The 16663-nt window shown below is 36.0% G+C and overlaps 1 long non-coding RNA gene across 6 annotated transcripts in view; it reads left to right on the plus strand.

The window, feature by feature from the left end:
* The window catches only part of LOC112986648 (uncharacterized), a 137746-nt gene that overhangs the window by 48469 nt on the left and 72614 nt on the right, over positions 1 to 16663 (plus strand). For 5 of the 6 annotated variants that reach the window (XR_010387766.1, XR_010387765.1, XR_010387767.1 and 2 more), the window contains one exon: positions 3077 to 3188. The exons of the other annotated variant lie outside the window; for it this stretch is intronic. This is a non-coding gene — a long non-coding RNA (uncharacterized LOC112986648). The remainder of the gene's footprint in view (positions 1 to 3076; positions 3189 to 16663) is intronic. 6 annotated transcript variants of the gene reach the window in all.

Consider the following 16663-nt stretch of genomic DNA (forward strand, 5'->3'; position numbering starts at 1 on the left):
TTTGTTCAACTAGTTTGATCAAGAAGTTTGTATTTGAATTAATACTTGAAATGCTTAAGAATATCTGCTATAGTATGTCTTTCTAGATGAGAATTCTACTTGGTTCATGGTTGAATGTAATACTGTCACTGATTTACAGGTACAGTTTTACCCAGAGCAGTTGATTTGTGCTGTGGACTATTTAGACATCGAATATGCATTTGACCTTCTATATTTTAGAAGGGCTTCACCAGTGCAGCTAAAAGGTTCTTGTGAGTTTCATTTCTTTCTTGCAAACTTCTGATTTTTAGTATTGCCAGAGTAGTCCAGATCTGATCAATCTCTGTATATAATAAAACAATTCAACTAGCAAGAAGACATTGAGCATCATATACAGTGATAGTGAAAGTGTAAAGAGGAGTATTTGCAGTTGAGGTGAGTGATGCATTTTGTACTGAAGATACAGGCTAAGTTAGGACTGCTCTTTTTGCTGGGTTCTGAATTTATAGCCTGATTCTCATGAAAACTCTATTTCCCCCAGATGGCAGGAAATACTGTTTGCCTCCATATCCTGTTTTTCAAAGGAGCAAAGAAATTGTATGAGAAAGGGAAAGGATCTTTCAAACAGCTAAGACTGAGAGCTAGGGCTTTGAACACCAATGCAGAAACCTTGAACATGGGCTCTGTGTTTGAGGAACTAGTGCAAAGAGTTCTCTAGAGATCAACAAATGCTGGGTAACGATTTTTGAAGCAAATATTCTATACATTCTTTTGTATAACATGCCACTTGGATAACCTGAACAAAAGCAGACTCAGAATAATGTGCAAGATGTATGAGAGAAGCTCAGAGGCAGGAGAGCTTTTGGCTATTGGGCAAGTTGGAGATCTAGGATAAAGTTCCTTTTTTTCACCTACATGTGTGTAACACCACTATTCCATCAGAGAATTGAAATAGCAAAACATAATGTAAAAATATATTAAAATTATTATATTGAAGGTACAAGAAAATAGCCTTTTTGAAACTTTGTCAGACTTTCTTCCTATGCATAAGGAGCCCATGCGTTTTGATCATTGCTGGTACATGGTCATCCAATAGGATGGGATCAGGTTGCAAACCACAAGTCAATTCAAAATTCTTTTTTACTATGCTATTGAAATTGTTTTATACTGAGACGTGGTCTCTTATGAGACCAACTGCTGCATGGTTTACATGTGTGATAAAATTCTTTTCAAGCAAATACGAGAAGCTTACTATTGCATCTGGCACTAAATGTCACCCCTGGTGCCTCAAAAATAAGAGTACGAGGAATGTCTGTGGAAGGTATATAAATAGTGGGAGGAAGCAAGTGCAATTGGTTATTTTGTTGTAGAGTGGTGATTAGTCACTAGTACTGCTGTTCTGTTACCTCTTCAAAAGACTAAATTGTTGTTAAGAAACAAATATATAAAGGAGTTGTTTACAATGTCATGTTCTGTGATAATCTCTGAAATAGATAATCTGTGAAGTAGATTTTATGTACTTTATTAGTTGCACTTTAACAGACTTCACTGGAGTTGAATTTTCATCTTTACCTTTAATAGCAGCAAACATAGTAGATAAACAGCATTTTAAATAGTCCTCTGTGTATTACAAAGAAAAAATGCTTGAAGGCCATAAAGTTCTTTCTGTTCTTTCAAAATTTAATTATTTTACGATGTTATTGTTAATGCTATCTAGTAGCTCTTACAAATCTTTTCCTAGAACAAGTTAGATATTTGATCACAAACTGAAGGCTATAATATAACACACTGTGTACATTTAGAACAATTAAATAGCAAATTAGTATAACATTATTATTCACAGAAACGTATCTCCCAATTTAATTTTCATAAGGAAAAGTAGTTTACATTTTTTTCATGTCATTAATGTCAATGCTCTTTTTTGATTATGTTTTCATAATGTTTTATTTCATTTATTATTTATTTTGGCAGGATGATGTCTGATGTTAAACATTTTATATTAGAATATTTTGACTAGGTGTTTAGGATTGTTCCACAAGCAATTTTTAAATTTAGATATTTTATTCAAATTTTTATTAAATTGAATTTGAAAACTTTGGCTTTCCAATGGAATGGAAACAAAAAAAAAGGAACCAGCTACCTTAACTGTGATATAAAATGAAGCTTGACAATGAAATTTAAGTTTCTATGATTAGTTACCATTTTGTTCACAGCAGTTAAGAGTTAGATACTGTTGAATATTAAATCTGACTTCAGAAATGTGTTTTTTTTCCCTGATTTTTTTTTAAATTGTGTTCATTGTTAAAACCTTATTGGTATTTTCTTCTGATTTTATAAATTGCTCATCTGCCTGAAGTGTAGGAATGGAGTTGATGAATATATGAAGGAGGTGGAGGGCACTTAATTCAAGAAAGATATATTCTTTTGAATATTTGAAATTTATACTTGGCCTTCACTAACAACAGATCTCTAACTTTTTAAAAATATATACACACTTTTATTTACATTTATTAATTATTAAACTACATTTTTAAAAAATTGTAGAGTACAAAATTATACATATATTTTTTAAAGTCATGAGATATTGTACAATAAAAAAACTTAAGCATCATTCTATGTAGGGAGTCAACAAACATCTTTTGAATAGGTTGAGGAGAGGTAGCTCAGTAAGAACTTACATTTTTAATTTACTTTGCTTATTCTTAACAGCATTTGTCAAAATTTACACATTTGAAAGCAGACATCTAGAGAGCAGTATGTGTCTATGTAATAGCTTGTCAGACTGAACAATTTGTTTAATAGCCAAGGATAAGAGGGCCTCAGTTAACTGTTAGGAAGATTAGCCACTTCGTCGTGTGTAATAGGAGGCATGTTTGGGGCCAGACATCATCTCAAAACCAGTCTGAATTTGTAGCGTCTGTAAAAGTAGCATCTGGTGTTAACACCTGAAATGCAAGATAAGAGACTGTAGTCCTGCCTTGATCAAGTGTGTCTAGATGGAAGATCATCTGTCAGATTAAAAAAAAAAAAATCAAAAAACCTACGTTGTTTTCACATCTGCCTTTGTCCACACTGCTGATTCTTTTGACTCTTGCAGCCAGACAGGAATGAAGTCCTGGAGGACGGTCACCGTTTCCGATGCGGAACAAAGCCTGGCCTCACAGCAGGTGCTCAGCCGGTTGCTTGGCCCTTTGCCAGTTTGACTGCAGGTATGTTAGACACAGCTGGCTGGTGCCAGGCAGGGAAAGCCAGAACTCGCTTCTTGGTGTTCTGGCAGGCATGATAAGATAGGCTGTCTCTGCTGGTGTGTACTCTTACTGCAGGAGCTGTGACTCATTACTGAGAAGGTGGTCAAGGAAGGGAGATTTTTTTCACACCTGATCCAGTAACAAAATGAAGATGCAGTGGTGCGCGTATGTTTCTTCTGCAGTATTTCACTTGTGATATGTATTATTGAGAACTTAACATACTACCAAAGCAAGAACTTCTGATATACAGTTTAAAAACAATATGTTTGGGCAGGGAAGTGCTGCTTTTTTGGAAATGTTTCTCAGAAATATTTTTGGAAAAGAAAACTTTGTATTTCTTTTTTAATGTATTTGTGATCATAAACTAATTCTGTTGTGTAGAAGAATGTTGTCCCAGTGATGTAGTTACTGATGTGTGGCAAGCTGACAACACTCAAGTGTTTTCTATGGGAATGCAGTCGTGGCTGTGTGAATTTCTTTTTGCAGTCTGTCTGTATCAAAGGGGTTCTGTCTGTTTGATTCTGGACTGGGGAGGAAAGGATCTGAATTTAGTAGGAAGTTCAGAAAAAGCTTGAAGTGTTTTTAAACAGAAGTAATTTTACATGTAAGGGTTTGTGCTGAAAGGAGTTCTAATTAGATAATATGGATGGGGGACTGGAATGGATGAGGGATGTTGATGACAGTTATAAAAAGATGGGTGGCTGGGAAAAACAGGAAAAATAAAGGGTTGGGCGGGGGACAGCTGATCAGTTGGAGGAGGCGAGGATTTGAGAACTTAAGAACAATGGTGGGAGAGCGTGGTGGAGAGAAGGATGGAGGAACTGGGAATACGGACATCTATCAGTCAACTTCCGCATGTGTTCCTTCCTCTGTGAGCGAAGTACTGGGGAATTTTGTGCCACTGGGCAAAGAGGAAGATCAATGCTTCTGCTTTGTTCTCTGTGAGAAAACGTAGGTGTTTAGGCAGTAGTTCTTATTGTGGGATGGAAAAATCCAACTTCATCTTGCTCATCTTATGTTGGGATATTTTGCCTATATCAGCTTGTTTCTCTGGTCCTCATGTGATCCAGCATTTAGAGAAACTTACGTGTGTGAAGTTAACAGTAGTCATGCTGGAATCACGCAGTGAGGACCCTAGATCATAAAAGCTCATATTAGGATATTTCATTTGCTTATGCACAAGGGGCAAGCAGAGAAACTCCTCACGTCTGTTACCTGACAAGATGTTAGCCTTGCATTAAATGAATTAAGTAGATGAATTCAGATTCCTTTCCCTTACAACAAGCATTACACACCAAGGGCAAATGCAAGCTGAAGAGGCAAAATGTATTGATCACATAATCGGTACTGGCCTTAATTGTTTCCTTGGATAAGGTGCTAGTGTGTTCAAAAACGACATAAAATTTTTTTACTAAAATCAAGATTTAGCTAACCTCTAAGTTCTGATATCTCCGCTGAAAAAAGAAAAAGAGGATTGTAGAGAGAGAATAACAATGGATCCTTATGATAGAAAAGATAATAAAAGGAAGGAAAAAGAGGAAAATTTCTATGGCAGATAATAGTTAGAAAGGTCAGGTTGGATACACAGGAAACAAAGCGAGGTCAGACTGCAAGAGAACAAGTGGCAGGACAGAGAGTAAGTAGCTGAGATCTGAAACACGAGTAAGAGTGAGAAAAAGTTTGCTGTGATTACTACTTGAGTAATAGTTTATTTAAGGGAAAACAGAGAAGTGAATCAGAAAACATCAAAGAAGTTTTGCATGATATTGTAAAGAATGAAGAATGAAAATATATTATTATTTGAAAATAATTGGAATAATTAAAAAGCAGAAAAGCAAAACATGATAGAAAAGACTACTATCTTTTTCAGCTACTAGACAAAGGAAAACTGGATTGGCTGTGAACTGTTGTTGGATTTGCCTTAGCATTTCTTCAGAAGGCAGATACGCTGGAGATGCAAAAAGCCCACATACTGAAGGGAGTCTTGTGAGGCTCTCTGAATTGTGGACTACCTTGGTCATTAGGACGTGAAAAAGCAAGATCAGTTGTGCACAGTACTTAGGAATAGAGTATTGAATTAGGTCATTGGAGCAAGCAAAATATGTTAGAAGAACAGAACCGTGACAGACCAGGAGACAGCAGTACTCCTTATTCCAACCAGCTGTTAGAATGGAGATTTCTTCTGCCCCTAACCCTCAGGTTGTTATGCAGCTCTTCTCTGTCTGCTGTTCTGGATGCATTTTGCATCTAAAATCCATCTCATCCTCTTAGGCTTTCTGGGGGGAACATAAAATTTAACTTGGAAAGTGAAGAAATAGGGAGATGTATGTATATATGTCTGCCTTTATACAAAGTTCTGTGTATAGCAGTTTTGATTCATAGATGTTATATATCTGCAAAGGATAGAAGCAAAATTCAAGTATAATTTTAGATTTGCCTATTGGGTTTGTGTATCCTTATTTTATTCTTAAAGTAGAAATTTGCAGCTGAGGTTGTTCAGGTCCATACCAATAACAGCTTGGTTTAAATCATCTAATACCGTGGTCAGGAGGGGTGGAATGGAGTCGATGGGAATTTGGCGGATTAGGGAGATGTTACAGAGTGCTGCGGTCTCTTCCACTCCCCCGCAAATTCCTTTGGCCACTCTCTAAACTGTGGTTCAAATACATTTACTTTTAGCACATTTAGAACCAAGCCATATCAAATCTGAATGTCTAAGTTTAGTCATACCATTTGCAGTTGACATCTATTCTCATAACATTTTGAATCAAAAACCTGCATCTAAAAATTTTGGCCATCTGGTATTCAGACTTTTAGTTTTGCTCCCCAGCTGCATCACTGATGTATTTAAGGGGGGGAAAAATATAGAAACTTAAGTGGTACATTGCTTAAGAGCAATTTCTCTTAGACTGTGCATCTGTAAACAGATAAAACAGCATTAATTGTACCTTTACTTTGTAAAACAGAACTTTAATGCAAAAATTTTGTTTTTATTTGGATGTTCTGAAAAGAAAGATGTAAAACAAAAGTGTCTTATTTCCAGATCTCTATGGTCTCCTTCCAACTCACTGTTGTAGTATTTTATCTCATTGCTAATTATTAAGTGCAGCTTAGGTTTAGCAATAGTAAGTTGTTTTGGGAGCCTTTTCAACTTAAAAGCACTGAAATAAGTAATATTTCTATATTTTGTATGGTGTTTTGTTCCTGTACCAGAAGACTTTCGTCTTCAGTAAAGGGGACATAGATGCTAAATATGCTCAATTCATATTCTTGGTAGTTAATGAGAGGCATTGTGCAACAATATGCCATATTGCCACCATTTAAAATTTTTGAGCGTTTTGATATTGCATATACTGCTAATTTCTAGGCAAACAGCTGCATTCTGAATTATTTAGAACATTCATTCTTTAGCTAATTGACAGCTGATTGATGCTTTGGGAAACACTCAGCTCAACAGTATATGTGTAAGGATTCAGCCCTTGCTTCTCATGAAGACAAGGCGCAGCTTATGAGCTACTTCCACCAGGGCAGTACCTCTTCTCTCTTGTCAAAGACAGCCTGGAGACATTGCTACTTGAACTACAAATCAGTAACAAAAGTCCACAAGATTGTTGAACAAACCTATCAGACATGTTCGTCCCTTGAGTGCAGCCATAGTTATTACCTTATAGTGTTCTGAGAAGCAAAAAACCCACTGTTTTTGAAGTGAAATGACAGCAAAAAGAAAAATAAGCAGGTAGGAGATCTGGTTGACTTTTCTCCTGAATGTCTTTCAGGATCACCAAAGAACGTGGCATTCTTGTCGTGAATCTCATATATAAATAAAGGATGAAGATATACATTCAGTACAACATTAAAAGGTCTTTCAACAATCAGAAACCTGCAAAGTTTGTCTATTTTGAATATGCACATATGTTTTCATGCATGGTTTTCAAAATGACTTCTACAGCAAAGACAGCACCATTCAAAACATTTCAATACTGCTGTAAAAATATTAATTTGTTTAGCATTGTAAAAGTTCTTCAATGCAAAGAATGATACAATCACTTTAAAATATTGGTGGACTAGATATTTGGTGGACTAAATATTACTTACACTCTTAGTCTGTGGTTAACAGCAGGGGCCTAAGGAAGAACAGAGGAACAAAGTAAGCATGTAGAGATAGTTCCCTGAAACTGCCTCCCTCCTACTAGGAACTTGCAGTTCTTCATCCAGAGACAATGTCTTTGTTTTGAGGAACACTGAATTTTCCACTTCAAAGGAACTCTCAATGCTGAAGTATTCAGAGGGTAACTTACCTGTCTGTGAAGTGCCTTGTTCTACCCATCTATCTTTAAATCTTAGATGTATGTAAAGTAAAGGCTTCTGACCAAATGACACAGCGCACACGAGAAGAGCAACTTACAGATTCCCTAAGATGTCAGTGTAAAATACCAACTTTATTTTGAGTTGGTAAACAAAGTTACCTATTTTGTGCTTCTAATATAATACTTTTTTAATTTGTTGTTGAATATGTTTTGTTAATTTGAAATACCTTGCCCAGCTTGGAACAGTGTGTCCCCTCTTACAAAACTATAATGGTTGTCTTCTGTAATTCAGTGTTGGTTTTAATTACAGTACCTCTCTTACTGTCATAGTTTATTCTCTTGGGAAGTTACACTGTCTTCCTGTTTCCTCAGTCGTGTCACCATGAAGATGTTGCACAGGATAGCAGAGTTTGTTGAACTGAAACAGAAAAAATATTTGGAACCTGTAAAACAAAGAGCAAATACAGTGCTTTACTGTATGGGTATGCCTTTGTCTTCATGGAGGATAGAGAAACTACAGTAGTTGAGCTACAGTTTAAAGCCTTAAATATTTTATTTGTACGGGAGATGAGCATGATCGTTTGCCTCTAGATGGCAGTTTTTGGTAAGCTTTGTTGTAGACATATGAGCACATAGATAGTCTTTCACAATAAATTATCCATCTGAGGCACTAGCTTCATCCTAATGACTTCTTTCACTACCCTAGATTGTATATATATTTTAATCCTCTGTGGTAAGAAATTTGTCTTTGGATCCCCACCTGTTCCCCTTACTTTCTGCACCCCAATCTCCATATTTAGCCAGTAGATAAAGTAGTGATTAAATCTCTTGTAAGCAGAGATCCTGAAAACCTCTTCTAAAAGGTTACAGAATTAAATAGACTAAGAACATCTAGATTTATTTTAAAATGAGTATATAACTTACAGTCACATGAAAACTCATTTGAGATCCTCTTTTTTTTATCAGTTTGTGAAACACTATGTAGCTGTCTGTGAACTTTTGGAAGACAGGTAAGCCATATACCACAATCTTCAAATCAAACATTTTGTGTGAACTGCAGCCCAAAGGTATAACAGGCTGAAACAACTGCTTTGGAGACTTCTACTGTCATTTCTGAATTGCCATAACTTTCAAATACAAAAAAAAAAAATCTTTCTTTTTTTGTCTAAACATATATATAAACAGGAGGAAATTGCTGCTTAATTTCTTAAAAAGTGTTAGTTTTCTTTTTTAAATTAAAATGAACATGTATTTACTCTTTCATTTGCCACATTTCTTGTACATAACTGGGTTTGTCTGAATAAGTGTGGAGAGAAAACAGTATGTAAGTGAAAGCTCAGGATCCAGAATAATTGCAATTTCTTGTCAAAGGAGAACTAAATGAAACCTAAAACTCAGCCTTACCTGTTTGTGGAACTTCTGTGATATTACTTTTAATCCAGTCTTTGTACGTTATTTGTGAATATGAAATCACACTGATAATCCAACTAATATATTGCTAGCATTTCAAAAAATCAGTATTTGGCAATATTCATTCTATACAAAGTAATGAAAATTCATTGATATGGCTTGCAGTACTCTTTGAATTAGATATAATACTCATAGTAGTTTCTCAGAAAGGGAAGCCAGGAAACAGATTTTCTAGCACTTACTTCAGTTGCAGAGATGCATTGCGACAGTGGAATGAGGATTGACTGTGCTAGCTCCCCCTGCTTCACGCAGGCATGTCCCGTACCAACTCCTTTGTCCTTAGGAACCATTAGGACTCTAAAGATTACACTTCCAAGTATAAACAGGCTTTTGAGCAGTAACAGAGTATTCAAGAAGAACTGGAGACTGCCCTTTAGAGGGCAGGGAGATGAAGAAACAGCAAAACATTCAAAGAAAATACTTAATGGTTTTCACGGAACAAAACAACGCTTCCACAATATCATTAAATCATCCAGTGCTCAGTATGTGTGAATAAGGGAATGTGTGTGTGTTGTTTCCACAAAGCAACTGACTTTTTTTTAGTTTTTATTTTTTGTTGTTTTTGCCCTGAACCAGATTTCCATAAATGTGATTATAATCAAAAACCATGGTGTAGACAAAGGTTTGGAAACCGACAGGCTGAAACATATTAACTTGTTCACTCCCTCTAAAATTCACAAAAATTAACGAGTACGTTGTACAAGCAAAACCAAATGCTCACCCTTTCACAGTTTCTCTAGTAAAATTTTTTCTTAAATAGGCCATCTAGGTGTTGATGATAATGCTCAAATGGGGAAAAAACAACACAACTCTAAATAAAATATCTGTCATTTTGTTTAGTGAGAGTTCTCGCTTTAAGGCTGCCTTTGTATGCTACTAGGAAAAGTTTAAGTACTTCGACTCATACAAACAAGCACTAACCCTAGAAGACTGTGGAAAAAATGAGTTTATGCCCCTTGTTTATTGTGAAAGGTGTGCAGCCTCACTGTCGCTGCTAGCGCTACTTTGATCTCTGTCTCCTGTCAGAGTTATTTCCCGACCCCGAGGGAAGAATGAGAGGTTTTTCAGAATGCGCAGTTGTATGCCTAGAAACAATCAACTTTTCAGCAAAATAGCCTTGTTACATTTGTGTACTGGATTTATTTTTAGGTAATTTTAAAATATTTTACGGCTTCTTTTGGGACATGTTGATTTACTAAGCTGTTTACTAGGCTTTGCGAAGGAATATATTTAACCAATGATTCCAAAAAATTATTTAAAAAAAAAAAATTAGTCACTGCCTTGGACCTAGGGTAGTATTTCTGAACACCTGAGGGCATGAGGTCGTGCGCAGGTTTTAACAGCTTCCATGTCCTATTTCTCTTATGGCTCTGCCACTTAGGAGCAATATTTTCACCCACATTCATGATGGCAATACCTTTTGTGCCACACAGTGTTACGTCTTGTGCGTCTATCCCAAATGCATAAACCCTAATCCAGGGCATCTCCCCCATTAAGAGCTTCTTAGCTCCACCTGTCCATCAAAGGAGAGCTGCTAGACACCTCTGCGTTTGCATAAGCTGGTTGTTGCAGTTCTTCTAGTGATACTTGAGAAATCGCCACTCACCTTGAGGCAGAGTGATTGTGTTCCCAGGATTTTACTCAATTATTTTTGAAGAGTTATGTCTCAGGGTAACTTAATAGGACAATTTTACACCTGAAGGAAGCCAACCATTTAGCTGTAAATACTGAGTCAGTATATGAAACATTATAGTTATTAAAATTATAGTTTTGTTTTCGAAGAAAATTACTCTAAAAGGTTTTGTACTGCCTAGATATAGGAAAAGAAATCAATTCTAGAGAGCAGCTTGTGGAAAAATAGCCTGAGCAGGTTCCTAAGAGTTGCTGCACTGCACTGAAACAAGATAGGTGCTCTATAATAATAAGGAAATTAATGCTAATCAGCTGATGTGTAGTATATTCTGTCTTTGCAGTTTCTGGCTCTACTTCTGCTCCACTGCCTCTTTCACAGAGCTTTCAGGGAGCTTTCACTCAGCTAGTGAATGAGAACTGTACCCCAGAGTTAGGGCTTGGAGGGGGCTTGAGGAACAGCCAGCGTGGGCTTGAGAAGGGCCTCTTCTGTTGCAGCTCTGAAAGACATTATAATTTCACATGATCTTTGCAGTAACACTTTTGTCACTGCAAAAACACTCAAGCACCGAAACACCTACGCATGCAGAAAAAAAAATTTTTTGTATTAGCAATGTTAATAGGCTGGTGGGTTTGATTTATGACTTTTGTACTTTTTTTTACACATCAAAATCTTCCTTTGGATGATAAATACTGTTCCCAGTACAAATACCCAGAACTCTGAAGAGTCCTTCTGCAGCAGAAAAAAGATATCCATACATGAAAAAGGATTAGTCATTTTTTATACAGTTGTTTGTAAAATAAATTAAACATGAGACAGAGGCAGACATAGGAAAACAGTCTGCCATTACAATATTTCTGCATAAACTGCTGTGCTTTGGAGACCATATTGCTTTATTTTATTATTGGATTAGAGTGGCCTTTGTCAAACAGTTGGGCTGTAGGATGGTTACCCATCTTTTCCTGTATGTATGCAAAATTTAGCTACCTGAATTGGGCATTAGATTAGAACTTAAGAACAGTGAAGTTGTAGCTGTCTACAAGCAAAATGTTGCCTATAATTAAATTTAATGAATATGTTTCTCTCCAGGGATCCTAAGTAGAGTTGCGTCTGAGGTGCAGTTTAGTTGCTGGCATAATAGGTTGAGCAGAAATGCACAGTAGTTCCAAATAATCTGTGAAGAATACTTTATCTGTTTGTAGTGCTATAGTGAATTTAGACAAGTGGGATGTAATTATGTGAAGTGGAATTTAGCCATCGCATTCTAAGACCTCTGATTTTTGAGTAGAACGTAAAGGGATCTTTAATGAGCATGAGTGATCTTGGCCTAAATTTTGTTGCCTCATCCCAAAGTTAGCATTTTGATATTGTCAAAAAGTATCTCCCTATTATTATCTATCATCGAAAATATTAACAAAGTATTCCCTGGGAACAGAACTGCTGTTAACAATGCAAAGCCTTCCTTCTAGTTAATTCCTTTAAAGGCTGAAAAAGGGCATAGTCAATGGACTGTAGCTTTTCTCTTGTTTTATAAATCTACATGTGCTCATCATATCTGGCATAATAATCAAACTAATAAAGTTTCCTGCTCTGAAGATGATTCTCGTTCATTGCACTGGAATGGCTGAATCCATAAGCTACCCACTAAAACTAAATCATTAAGTAGCAACTAAAGTGAAATATGTTTATAAAGCTATTTTCAGGTATTATCTAATGGATGCATATCCTCATGCTACATCGTTTTATTTTCTCAGCAAATTGTTTTGGGGGGGATATGTGCTGCAGAGTACTTATAAAATTTAATGCAACTCAGTGTAATGAAGAAATTTGCATTTGAAGCACAGTCAGTTAGAAATGTTATGGGACAAGCAGCATTCTATTAGAAGGCATTTCAAATGTTTCTGAACAGCAGCTGAGGACGATATTTCCTGATGTGGCTCTATTACTGCAGCACATTTTCTCTTCATCTGTAACTACTTCTTAAAAATAGAAAAGGCAAAACGGAAACTTCAGTTACTGGCGAATACAAAGGACCTCAATTCATCTTTTGATAGAAGTAATGAGCAGAAGGCAGCAGTTAGTCATCCACTGAAGCTTTCCAGTGGAGAGACTCTGATAATTTGATTGCTCATTTTGAAATAGAAGTTCTCCCTGTCCCCGGAAGGTTTTTCTTTTTCTTGGCAGCTCTGATAGGTAGTTTGTTTCATGAGAAAAGGTAATGAATAATGGCTCATAAAATTTTCCCTGTCAGATTCTCTCTTTTCCCATCCTCCTCCTGTTGTTTCTTCCAGATTTTTATTGGAAAAGGACCAAATACTTTTCCTGAACAATAGCCTAAGAAATCAGGCTGTATGTATGACTGGTTCATAGGAATCCATCATAAGCCATCCCAAGGCTAAAATAAAAACCAAAAAAACCTGCAAAACCAAAAAAATCCCCCTCCCATGTTTTCATTTTTGTAGTCTCCAGCTTTAATAGTCTCCTTTCTATTTGAGTTCATCCACATGAACATCTTTATTCTTGATCTTGCTCTCTGACCTGTCCCAATTTCCTTTGTGTCCTAGGGCCTTCTTCCAATGGTATTTTGTGGGGTTTTAGCATTCTGTCACATTGCATCTCTGCAAAAGTTACTTCTGCTACCAGTAGAAAACTCCTTTTGCTAACATTTTGAGAGACAGCATGAAAGTATTTAATCTGTAGCTCGCTGAGGCACTAGTGTTGACAAACCTTCCTGTATACCTTAAAAAAAGTTGTTTGTTTTTTTGTTTGTTTGTTTTGAGTTGAGCAGAAAGGTAATAGAGTTAATGCACAATGCTGTGTGAAGAAAGCTGTTATTTCACTCCTGTGCTAATAGCCATCTATGTACAGGTATCTCCCTACTGATGTTTTCAGGAGTACATTTAGAGATTTGTTTGTTCACTTTGTGAGTCATTTGGATTTTAAACTGCCTCCCTGTTAACCATTGTAAGTGACAATTAAAATTTTAACTGAATGCCCATACAAACTGCAGTCACAGGACACTTGTTCTTTAACTCCTGATATGCACTGCCAAATTCCCCCAACACTTTGAAGGCAGACCAAAAGAATCTCCTTTTCCAGCACATGCTCAGATACCCACAGATGCACCTTCTAGCAGATCTTGAAAATTTCTTCCTTGTTCCAGCCTGCAGTGGAGGAAGCTTCTGATTTCCTAAAGTGCTTTGTGTTTGGACTGTGGTGTTGATACCATAAAGAAAAGGTGGTTTTGCTATCCTTGGCTTGCTTTACATTCTTGCGGACTATCCCCCAAAAGCTGAAGATCGAGGTACCAGCATATTGGATAAAGCAGATTGGGAGTTTGCTTTATTTTTCCCCAGTGTCAAAATTTTGTCTAATACAACGTTTGTGATAATAATGTAAAGGATGCCAACACTGACTGTCATTCTGCCTCTGTGCTGAGACTTAAGGGTCCCAAGTGCTTGGTCATTTTTGGTAAAATGCAAGACAAACTTACCTCCATGAAGAACCGTGAAAAGATACGAAACAACAAAATACAGTATTAGGAGGAAGAAAACTCAATTCCTATCCTTACCAAACTTTCATAGAGTTATAGGTTGTTTATTTTTTGTTTTAGATTGAGTTTGGGGCAAAATTTGGGTTGCCTTTTATCTACATTGTTTTACTTATGCCTTTACCTTACTTGCCCCATACCTAAATCTATTATATTAACCATGTATGAAGGGGAGGGAAAAAAAGGAAAGGAATTTGTAAGAAGCCTTTCAATTTTGTTTTAGATTTTACCAGTAGATATTTTAATAATCAGTATCACAAATTACGTCAGGGCACTTGGAACTGAAATATGCTGCCCACTGTCTCTTTGTGTGCAAAATGGGTTTTTGAGGTGAACTAGCTCTTACTCCTCTTACTCGCTCTCAAAACAGTTTGCACTGCATAAATGATGTTCATGTATTATCTGTCATTCTTTATCCTGGCACTGTATATTGCAAAATGAGTAGTATGAATGTATCCCAGTAGTCCTGTCTTAAGAATTGTCACTCCCTCAGGACTGCAGTATGTTTTAAAGTTGCCCAGTCAGCCTAAAATCATCCTTAATGCAAATCAGGTTAAGATGAATATAAAGACTTTTATTTAAGCTGAGAATTTTTTTGGAGATAGGTGCACAGAAATGAGAGGAGAAGGTCTTTATATACCTCCTTCCATACATGGCAAGTGAAATCTTCTAAGATTATAGTTCAACCAGTAACTTTTTAAAAGACAGTTAATGAATAATCCTTGGCCAAGACTTCAAAGCATCATCCATCCAGTGTGATGTGGTGGTCAAGCCTCAGAATAAAACTTCTTCCAACTTTGATTCTTATATCTTATTGTAATCATGTAAACTGACAAGCATATTTTATACATAAATGTGCACACAAATAGGAGCTTCTTAATGTTTTTGATTGCTAATAGAAGTTACCAGACTCTAGGTTTATAATGGTTTTGTGTGACTTAATCCCTAAGTTTTGTGTTTGAGGGATATTCTTATAATTGGATTTTCTTTAAATAAAAAAGCATCTTATTAAGGGTGGAGGGAAATGAGATGAGAAATAGCATGATAGATAATAGTAGCCATTTATAATACAGATTAGTTGTAAAGTAGTTATGTATCATTTTGATGAATATCCAAACAAACTAATAATTTAAAAATAAGAATTCACCATTTTTTTGGTTCACTGTTGATGCTAAATTTATTTTAAATAATTAACATAACTTGTAAACTAAAATGGGAAGACATTGCTTACAGACTATCAAGAAAAATGGTTTACAGTTAATTTGCTGTGGTTGTGGAATATGAGTTAAAAATCATTGTAACAACTGCCAAAAATGTTAGACTCTAGCTGCATGCATCTCTGCTCTATTTATTTATGCTAATCTGCAGGTGTACTTCTATTAGATATCTGAGGGTTGCAAGTAAGGATTTTTTTTAGAAGCAACTTCTTCAGAAAAGATGAATAAGGCTATTCAGCTAGAAATGGACCAAAAGAAAAAAAAAAAAGAAAGAAGGAAGCCCAAAGAGGTAGCATATGAAGTCTCAACAAGTGCAGAGAGAGACAGTTGGTGCAATTCTCAACTGTAGTACGTGGACTGAAGCTTCTACATTGTGCATTTCAAATAATAATAGTGGGTGTATAGAGTCCTTGAGTTTCTAGGACTTTTAGCATGAAAGAAAACAAAACAACCTCAAACAAATTTTGTAGAGTTTTGACCAATTCATTTGAAAAAAACAGTTAAATCTTAGAACATGAGCTGAACAACTGAGTTTTAAGACAGATTCTACTGAGATACATTGCCTCAGTTTATATTTCAAATGAATGATTAATTTGAAAACTTTATTTGTGAGACTCTTGCTTGATAGCAAAGGAGAAGCATTTCTGAAAAATTCTGGCCAAAGAAAATTAAATTCTACAAGCTCCATCTTACATTGACTCACATCAAGGTATTTCAGCTGTATTTTTATTTTGGGGTCCTGTAAGTTGTTTAACAAATCTTGACCGAAGGGGGAAATGATACTTTAGACATTCAGGTTTTTCAGTATATTAGAGTATCAAACTCACACAGGATAGATAATGATTAGTCCAAAATGGTTTGGTTCTTGTGAATGTTATCGTCTTAGGAGAATTATAAATCAAAGGCATGCAGCTATAAATTCATCTTCCTGTGGAAGGCTGTAGACTCCACGGCAGTATGCTTCATCAGCTCATTTGGTGTTCTGGCTTAGGTGAAGTGACATTATATAATTTGTGATGACTTTGTTCTGACATCTTCCCATCACAAAGGATTGATGGACCAAAGTCACAGAAATGTCATCAGTGATAAATTCAAGCTAGACTTGAATCTTTTTCACTTGATGTAAGATCAAAGAGGAAGATCACAGCCTGCAAGATACTTTAGACAAATTATTAAAGAAAAAAGATCCACAAGTGACAGATTGAGTGAAAACTGTATTGATAATTTAAGGTGTATTTTTCCTTCTGAGCTTGTAGGGACTT

Source organism: Dromaius novaehollandiae, chromosome 2 (assembly GCF_036370855.1).
Source record: "Dromaius novaehollandiae isolate bDroNov1 chromosome 2, bDroNov1.hap1, whole genome shotgun sequence".
Classification (NCBI taxonomy): domain Eukaryota; kingdom Metazoa; phylum Chordata; class Aves; order Casuariiformes; family Dromaiidae; genus Dromaius; species Dromaius novaehollandiae.